This window comes from Colobus angolensis, unplaced genomic scaffold (assembly GCF_000951035.1).
Source record: "Colobus angolensis palliatus isolate OR3802 unplaced genomic scaffold, Cang.pa_1.0 Scaffold53, whole genome shotgun sequence".
Taxonomy (NCBI): Eukaryota; Metazoa; Chordata; class Mammalia; order Primates; family Cercopithecidae; genus Colobus; species Colobus angolensis.
This window is the reverse complement of record NW_012118821.1, coordinates 2,031,254-2,039,521: the sequence shown is the minus strand read 5'-3', so window position 1 is coordinate 2,039,521 and position 8,268 is coordinate 2,031,254. Positions and strand designations below refer to the sequence as shown.

General features: G+C 44.5%; 1 protein-coding gene across 1 annotated transcript in view; it reads left to right on the top strand.

Moving 5' to 3' along the window:
- The first annotated feature begins 3,507 nt into the window (after positions 1–3,507).
- The window catches only part of GREB1 (growth regulation by estrogen in breast cancer 1), a 114,203-nt gene continuing 109,442 nt past the window's right edge, over positions 3,508–8,268 (top strand). Inside the window, exon 1 of the mRNA XM_011960885.1 lies at positions 3,508–3,646. The gene's annotated coding sequence lies outside the window, so the exon portion shown is untranslated. The remainder of the gene's footprint in view (positions 3,647–8,268) is intronic.

Below are 8,268 nucleotides of genomic sequence, written 5' to 3'. Positions count from 1 at the left end.
GAAATAAACATAAAATTCAGGATGTGAGTTATGGGGGGCAGGGATGGAGGATGAGAAGGGGGCCTCCAAGATGATGGTGAGGTGCTTGTTCAGAACCTGCCCATGGTGCATGGTTTTCATTATACCGTGAGTCTGTGCAACATACATACCAATATTCTTTTGTATCTACTTAAGTTTAATACACACAGTTTTTAAAAAGGGGTTAGAGTGAGGGTTGGGCCAATGTGGGAAGGCTGCCTGGGGGAAATAGGATCTGAGGCTGGCCAGGAAAGGTGGGGAAGTTTGGTGTTTATGGAGCGGAAGCCACCCTGGCTCCCTCTGGCCAGAGAAGCCCTTTGTACAAGGCCGCCCATCCCAGTCCATAACTCCATTAGCCCTCCCACAAAACTAGCCTAGCGCCAGGGAGAAAGAGTTCCCTAGGTAGGCGGGCCTGTTCGGAGGGTGTGGGCAGGTGCCCTGGCTGCTTCCTGAGTGGCCTCAGGCCCTGTACTGGAGGTCAGCTCAGTCAGTGTCACCCAGGCCTGGGGATATTTGGTTCTATTTAGCTGCTAGGAGGTTCCCAGTTTACTGTGGGAGTGTAGCTGCCTGAAGCATACAAGCAGATGCTGAGCTAGAGCCTAGGCTGGCAAAGAGCTGGTTTAGTTCAGACCACTATTGGTATAGAGGTTAAGTGACTTGCCCGCTGGAGATTGGCAGAGCCAGGTTGGTGCGACTCCAGCATTCGGTTCCTTTCATCTGCTCCACGTTGTGCAGCCTACAGAGAGACTCAAGCTTGTAGTCTTGGAATTTTATGATTATACTTTATCCCCGAAAAGCTGTTTATAAAACATGCATGTGATCATTTGTAAAAAATTTGGAAAATACAGATGATTAGAAACAAGAAAAATATTTGCCTATAATTCTTGTTTTTATTTTATTTTTAAAATTTTAACTTAATTAATTAACTTTTTTTTTTTTTTTTGAGATACAGTTTTGCTCTGTCGTCCAGGCTGGATTGCAGTGGCACCATCTTGGCTCACTACAACCTTGGCCTCTCGGGTTCAAGCGATTCTCCTGCCTCAACCTCCCAAGTAGCTGAGATTATAGGCACCTGCCACGATGACCAGCTAATTTTTGTATTTTTAGTAGAGACGGGGTTTCACCCTGTTGGTCAGGCTGGTCTTGATCTCCTGACCTGAAGTGATCCACCCGCCTTGGCCTCCCAGAGTGCTGGGATTACTGTGTGAACCACCACACCTGTCCTAATTCTTGTTTTAAAATACCCACGGTTAACATTTTAGTGTATTTCCTCCCAGTCTTTTTTCTATGCATTTAAGAAAATTATAATTAGATTAGGTGTTAAGGATGTGAATGATACCACTTTCTCTCTTTATGTATACTTTTCTCTGCTTTCTACTATTATTTCATACTTTCTGTCATTTGAATATGCCATGTTAAATACGTTGAAATTATCTTTGCTAAGCGGTCAACATTAGCAAGAATAAAGTGGGAAATGTTCATTTATTCCTGAAGAGTTTAGCAAAGATCATATATTCGGGTCATTAATTCTCTCTTTTTACTGCTCGAAAATCAACCTGCGTATAGGAGCACTTCATCTGTAAACACTCTCATGGTACTTATTTCTGGTGGGTGCCGGGAAACAGATGGGAGAGACAACTTCCTAGGAGCTCTGGTCTTGGAGCGAGGGAGGTTCATGAAAATTATACCTGTGTTCAATTGTGGCCAATAAAATAAAGAAAATCAAGTGTGAATGGTTTCCTTGATCAGGGCTTGCTTCTGAAGGGCAGAGCTGATAACGTCCTCACTTTGAGCAAAAGCCACAAAGTAGTTATCTCTCCTTACGCCTTTAGTTTTTGTTTAAAGGTTCATTACGAACTTTAGCAGTGAAAAAAAAGTGTGGCAACTGGGTCATTCTGACCTAGAAGCAACCAAAATACTTCTGATTGCCGCAACAGACAATGATGAATCATACCTAAACAAGCTTGGTGCCTTTTCAGTTGTGAGTCGTAATCAGACTCATTGTTTTGTAGCCAGTGAAACATTTGCAGCAGCATGTTTGGGTCTGTGGGAGGAGGGAGGCTTGCAGATCTTCCCAGCGACGTGTGTGCTTGTCCACACTAGCGCAGTGGAAAGAGTGTTCATGTTCTCCAGGTCTAAGCCCCATTAGGGATATGGCTTGTTCATTGTCATCGTGATGATACCAGTCAAAGGTATCCTTTGTTGAGCATCTGCCATATGTTAGACGGTGTCAAAGGTGCTTTACGGTCCTGGTGTCATGGAAAGCCTTCCAGCAACCTTATGATACAGGTCTTATTTTCATTTTGCCAAGAAAACTGAGGCTCTGGGAAATTAAGTCATTCACATAGCCAGTAGATACCAGGCACCCGTAAATTTTTGTTGAGTGAATGAATAAATGGAAGGAATGAATGGCAACTCCAAACTAATGGGAGAGAAACGCAAGAAGAGAGACTGATCAACATGAGACAAAAAACTTGGTGCCACAGGTTAAGGGGTTTTGCAGATCCCAATGATTCATTTCTGCAGTTTTTCAGCTTCACATTCAAATAGAGACGGGGACTGGGATGGGATTTCAATGTAGGCAAACGACACAAGACAGATGGAGGAATATATTTATGATCAGCAAAGAGATCACTCATCTTGAAAAAAAAAAAAGATAAATGGGAAAATACTGAAGGGCCAGCCACTGTACTAAATACTCTACTACATTATCTCATTTAATCTCACAAAGCCAGCTTTGAAGTCAGCACTGTTATCTCTGTTTATGGCTGAGGAAACTGGAGCTCAGGGAGTGAGGGAGGTTGCCCAAGGTCACACAGCTCCGGAGGGTGAGGGGGCGGGGACTGGACCCAGGCACACCCAGCTCCACAGTGTCCCTGAGACTCTGTCAACAGAAGCTGGGAACAACAATTTCATTATTTATGCTTGAATTTAATTTTGTATCTGATGGAGGAAAAAAATGGATGATACACAGATGTCTTTTCTACCAACAAAACCCAACAATTGGTCCTATCCCAGGAAGAGATTCTAGCTTAGTGCAGGGAGAAAACCAAGCAAGTGATGAACGTTTTGCGGCAGCCAGAAATAATGAACTAGGGGTGACTGGTGTGAAATTCAGTTGTGTGGACCATATTTTCTAAACCAGAATCTGCACACCATGCTCTCCCGCCATGTTCTCCCCTAGGAGAACTCCTGAAAATTTGTAGCTTGCAGGCAGAAATGTAAACACATAATCAATTCTATTATAACATGATACATGTGTTCCGAAAAATTATTGCACCATGCAAGATTGGGCAATAAAAACCACAGGATTTGTGACGAATACAGGCTTAGAGGAACAGCTTTCAAAAACTTCATCAATGACACATTTTTTAAAAAGATAAAAACCTAATAAAAAGGGCAGCACCGTTTTACACATGCTAAATGGTTAAGAGATACATAAATACTGCAGTAGAGATGGGATTTTACCTCGAAGTCCAAAGGTAAATGAAGTGAAGTTTTTTCAGTGGAAGGGTTGAAGCTCCTGAGGGCCTGCCAAATGGAGGAAGGACAGAGACCTGGAGTCCTGTGGAAAGTTCTGACACCGTGTGTGGAAGGACATGGCTTTTAACACGTGTGGTGACTGGAGGTAGCTGGTAGGTGCTTGAGGCTGGTGTGTGTGTGCTTTTTGTATATTCTCAAGCAGCTCGGTTCAGTTGGGCACCATTTTTCTGAACTTATTTTTGTGTTTCTTGCAGAGGAAGTCACCAGGCACACACAAAACTCATAAGGTATTCAAATTGTTCTGTAATATATCAGTCTGTCTGTACAAATTTGCAGCTTCAAAGCAAGCGTTACAGCTGAACTGACTGTACATGGGAGCATCACTGCAACTCTTGCTGACCCTGTGTGCTGAAGTGGGGAGCATGCAGCTTTCATACCCTCAGCCTTTCTGCAAAGCTCTTCAGTTTACCCAGGGGTCCCTCAACAGTAAAGCCAGATCAGGAGGCTCACCCGTGAGGGTTCCTCTTGTGTGATTTTTGAGTTGCTCCGCGATTGAGTTGGTTGGGAAATAGAGTGTGGCCTTCAGTCTTCCTGAGGATAGTAATTAGACGGGGGTGTGTGTTTCTTCGTCACATATCCCTGGGTTTTCTCTGATCGCTTTGGTGTCTTCTGTTTCTTCTCCTGGATGTTGTTTTCGTGTTTCCTTCCTTAAGTGCCATGTGACCCTTGGATTTTCATGTGTGTTTAAGAATAAGGCGGAGAAGGTTGACTGTGAATGTGGTGTCCACAGGCGGCGCTGGTGCCTGGCAGGTGTTGCTTTTGGGGTGCTCAGGACAGAATCAGCTGGTGTTCTGGAGGCCTCTGAGTACCAGACGGTGTGTTAGTGGCTCTAGTTCTTGTTGGCTGATTCAATTTCTATCAGAAGAGCTTTTGGTGCTTTTTGCCTGGAGTGAACACCTGGCTCCTGGGAGATCTGCATCTGGCCCTGGGGTGGGAGGTGGAGGGGCTACCTGCTCTGTAGACAGGATTTCACAGAAGACCCCTGGTCCCAGTGCTGCTGCACACTCCTCCCAGCAGTTGTCTGGCGTATCTGAGTCTCTGGATTTCCTCAGGGCCAGTTGGTTCCCCTGACCCTTCTCCTGTGTCAGCTCCACGTTCCCTCTCTAGTCTGACTTTTGGAAGTTTATGAAACCTGAACCTCTCGTTAGCTAACAGCCTCCTTTCAATTTTTTTTTTTTTGTCACTGTGGCTTATAATACCACACCCCCACTTATTTATTCATTCATTTATTTATTTATTTATTTTTAATTCAGTATCTTTTTTTTTTTTTTTTTTTTGAGACGGAGTCTCTCTCTGTCGCCCAGGCTGGAGTGCAGTGGCCGGATCTCAGCTCACTGCAAGCTCCGCCTCCCAGGTTCACGCCATTCTCCTGCCTCAGCCTCCCGAGTGGCTGGGACTACAGGCGCCCGCCACCTCACCCGGCTAGTTTTTTGTATTTTTTAGTAGAGACGGGGTTTCACCGTGTTCGCCAGGATGATCTCGATCTCCTGACCTTGTGATCCGCCCGTCTCGGCCTCCCAAAGTGCTGGGATTACAGGCTTGAGCCACCGCGCCCGGCCAATTCAGTATCTTTTAAAGGTCATCTCAGGAAGGGTCAGGTACCATGTTGAATTAGAAGTTAATTCTCACATTCTAAATTTCTGTTTCCATTAAACAGTATTTTTACAAGGAAAGGACTTTTCCTCTATTCTTGGAGTTTCCAGTGCCTAGCACACAGGATGACACTTAAACGATAATAATCAATAATAGAGAAATAAGGTATTTGCTGATTGAAATACGTTGAGTTCTTTGGTTACTTCTAGGTCTGATAGTCTAGGATTCGGTGATTCAAGGGGAGAGGCTGAGGAAAGTCTCTAACTAGATGGGAAGGCCTGGGGTCCTTGCGTTTTCACGAGTATAGGAAAAGGTTGCATTCGCCCCACTCACATGATTTGTTTTATCTTCCCTACTTCCTGACTGTGCCCACTACATCTCTGGTCTGTCTCCATTTTGCCTGGATACGGATGTCGGAAGTGTTCATCTTCTTTCTTCTTGCTGCCCTGAATTCTTTTTTTTTTTTTTTTCCTGTAAAATGCAAACACTACGTTGTAAATAGACTCTTATCAGACGCCTTCTGTTTCCTAGGCACTGTGATTGGCCAAGGGCGTACATCTCCGTGTTCTCTGCTCTCCTGGGGATCCCAGGCAGCAGGGGCGAGAGGGAAGCACACAGATAACCATGGTCCTGGGAGGCTACCAAAGCCTGGAGCCTACACAGGCGTGGTGGGGACACAAAGAGAATGCCCCGCTCAGTTTCGGGAGGCCAGGACCGCCACACAATAGAAGAGATGCTTGAACTGGGTCTTGAGGGATGAGTAGGAGTTCATGGCATGAACGAGGAGTAAGGACTTTCCAGGCAGGAGGAACACAGCATGTGCAAAGAGTCGGAGGCGTGACAGGATGTGGCAGGATGGGGAGGTGCTGCTGGTGCCCCAGGCAGTCAGCAGCCGGGCAGCGCCAGCGGCATCAACTCCGCATGATTTGTCCCAGTAAAGCTTTGTGTTCTCTAGTGATCTGGAAACCTCTCAGGGAAACGGTTAGTAAAAGCCAAGCCATGTTTATTTATTAATGGTGGTTATATGGTTTCTAGAGCATTCTGTTGGATACGTAGAGATTTTTCTGCTTTTTGAAAGTAATCACTTCTAATCTTTGTGGCCAAAAAGAGAAAAATGCCAAAAAAAGGCCTAACTGCGGCTATGATTGTCATGTTTAATGTGGAGAGGATTTGGCCGGGGTAGAAGAGCATTAGGTATAGAATAGAACAAAGAGATTTATGGCAAGAAGATATATTGGCATTAAGCAAAGAATTGCAGATTTAAACTGAGAAGAGAGCCGCACAGCAGATGGAGTTAACACTGGAGGTGAGCTCTGTCCTCTTTAGATACCTCATTGCCCTTTTCACATCAAAGGCCTATTTTTGACAGTAATGGGAAAGCATATTGGTTCAAAGTCATTGCAGTTCAGATCTAATGAAAGCAAACTTCGCTAATTTTCTCCTCATAATAGTAAGTTACATCAAGTTTAAAAGTTAGCAGTTTACAGCACAGTTGAAAGAAGCATGTTTCAAAAAACCTTGAATTCTTTCACTTAGAGGCAAGCACCATAGATATTTTCTTTTCTTTGATTTTTCTTTGAGAAGGAGTTTCACTCTTGTTGCCCAGGCTGGAGTGCAATGGTGGGATTGTGGCTCACTGCAATCTCCTCCTCCTAGGTTCAAGAGATTCTCCTGTCTCAGCCTCCCAAGTAACTGAGATTACAGCACCTGCCACCACGCCTGGCTAAGTTTTGCATTTTTTAGTAGACATGAGGTTTCACCATGTTGGCCAGGCTGGGACTGAACTCCCGACCACAGGTGATTTGCCTGCCTTGGCTTCCCAAAGTCCTGGGATAACAGTCGTGAGCCACCGTGCCTGGTCGACATTTTCTTTTAGTCCCTTTTACACATTTATTTATTCACAGGTTGCAAGCTTAGTATTGGTAAGAATTGTTACTATTATCCTGGCATGTTTACTATTATATATGTGCCAGGTACCATTCTAAGCACCCTATACATAGTAATTAATAAATCCACACAACTCTAAGAAGCAAGTCCTTTTCTCCCATTTTTCTGGTTAGGGAAACTGAGGCACATAAAGGTTAAGTAACTTGCTTAAGGTCTAATGTCCAATAAGTGAAGATTCAAACCCAAACGTGGGTCCAGAGCCCATCATCTTAAAAGCTCTACTGCTTAAACTCTTTCTCCCCTTCTCTAAAAAGATAATAAATAATATACACTATTTTAACATATTGTGTGTATTTTAATATATATGATATCATATATAAGAATTTAAAATTATCCATAGGATCTACCTATCTTTCTATACGGTAAATGTATCTTGCTGAATGTTATATCCTAAGTACGTCTGCATCATTGACAAACTCTTCATGCACATAGCTTTTATGCATTTATTGCAGGCTGTGTTAAGCATGCATTTCTTGTTGGGTATTTTGTTAGTTTCCAGTTTCCCACTGTCACACATGGTGCCCCGAGCAGCAGAAGGCATGGGGCACTCTACGTACAGACCATGTACAGTGTGCCTCCCCGACGAGTAAAGCCCTGGCACTGGGGATACTTCAGAGCTGCAGATACTCACTGGGGCAGAACCTCCAGTGGGTGCTGCCCCTGCCTGGTGATGAAGGTGCGGGGATGGGTGGGGTCTCCACCGCCCTTTTTCGGGAGGCATTGCCCAGCCTGGGAACGGACAAGCTCACCACAGAAGTTCTACCCGTTAGTGCCTGGTGCTTTTGGGGAGTGAGCCCAGGAACAGCTGGGAAATCTCCTCGCTGACTGGGGCCCTAAGAGGAGTAATCCGCCTCTTTAGCCTTTGTTACAAAAGATAAATGATCTTAAACCCCTTGGGTCACATTCAAGTCACTTTTGCAGGAAGTTAGTGATCCTAGCAAGAAGAGAAAAAGCAAAGTTAAAGGTATTTGCATAATTGGAGTGGGCTCTCATGATTTATTTTCTTTCCTTTTTGAATTAGAGTTTGATCAGGAGTCCTGGATTCCTGAGAGTCAATTGCAACAGGGATGTTAAAGAGAGCTTTGGACAGGGGCTGGTGTTTCCTTCCTTCCTTCCTTCCTTCCCTCCTTCCTTCCTTCCTTCTTCCCTCCCTCCCTTTCTCCCTCC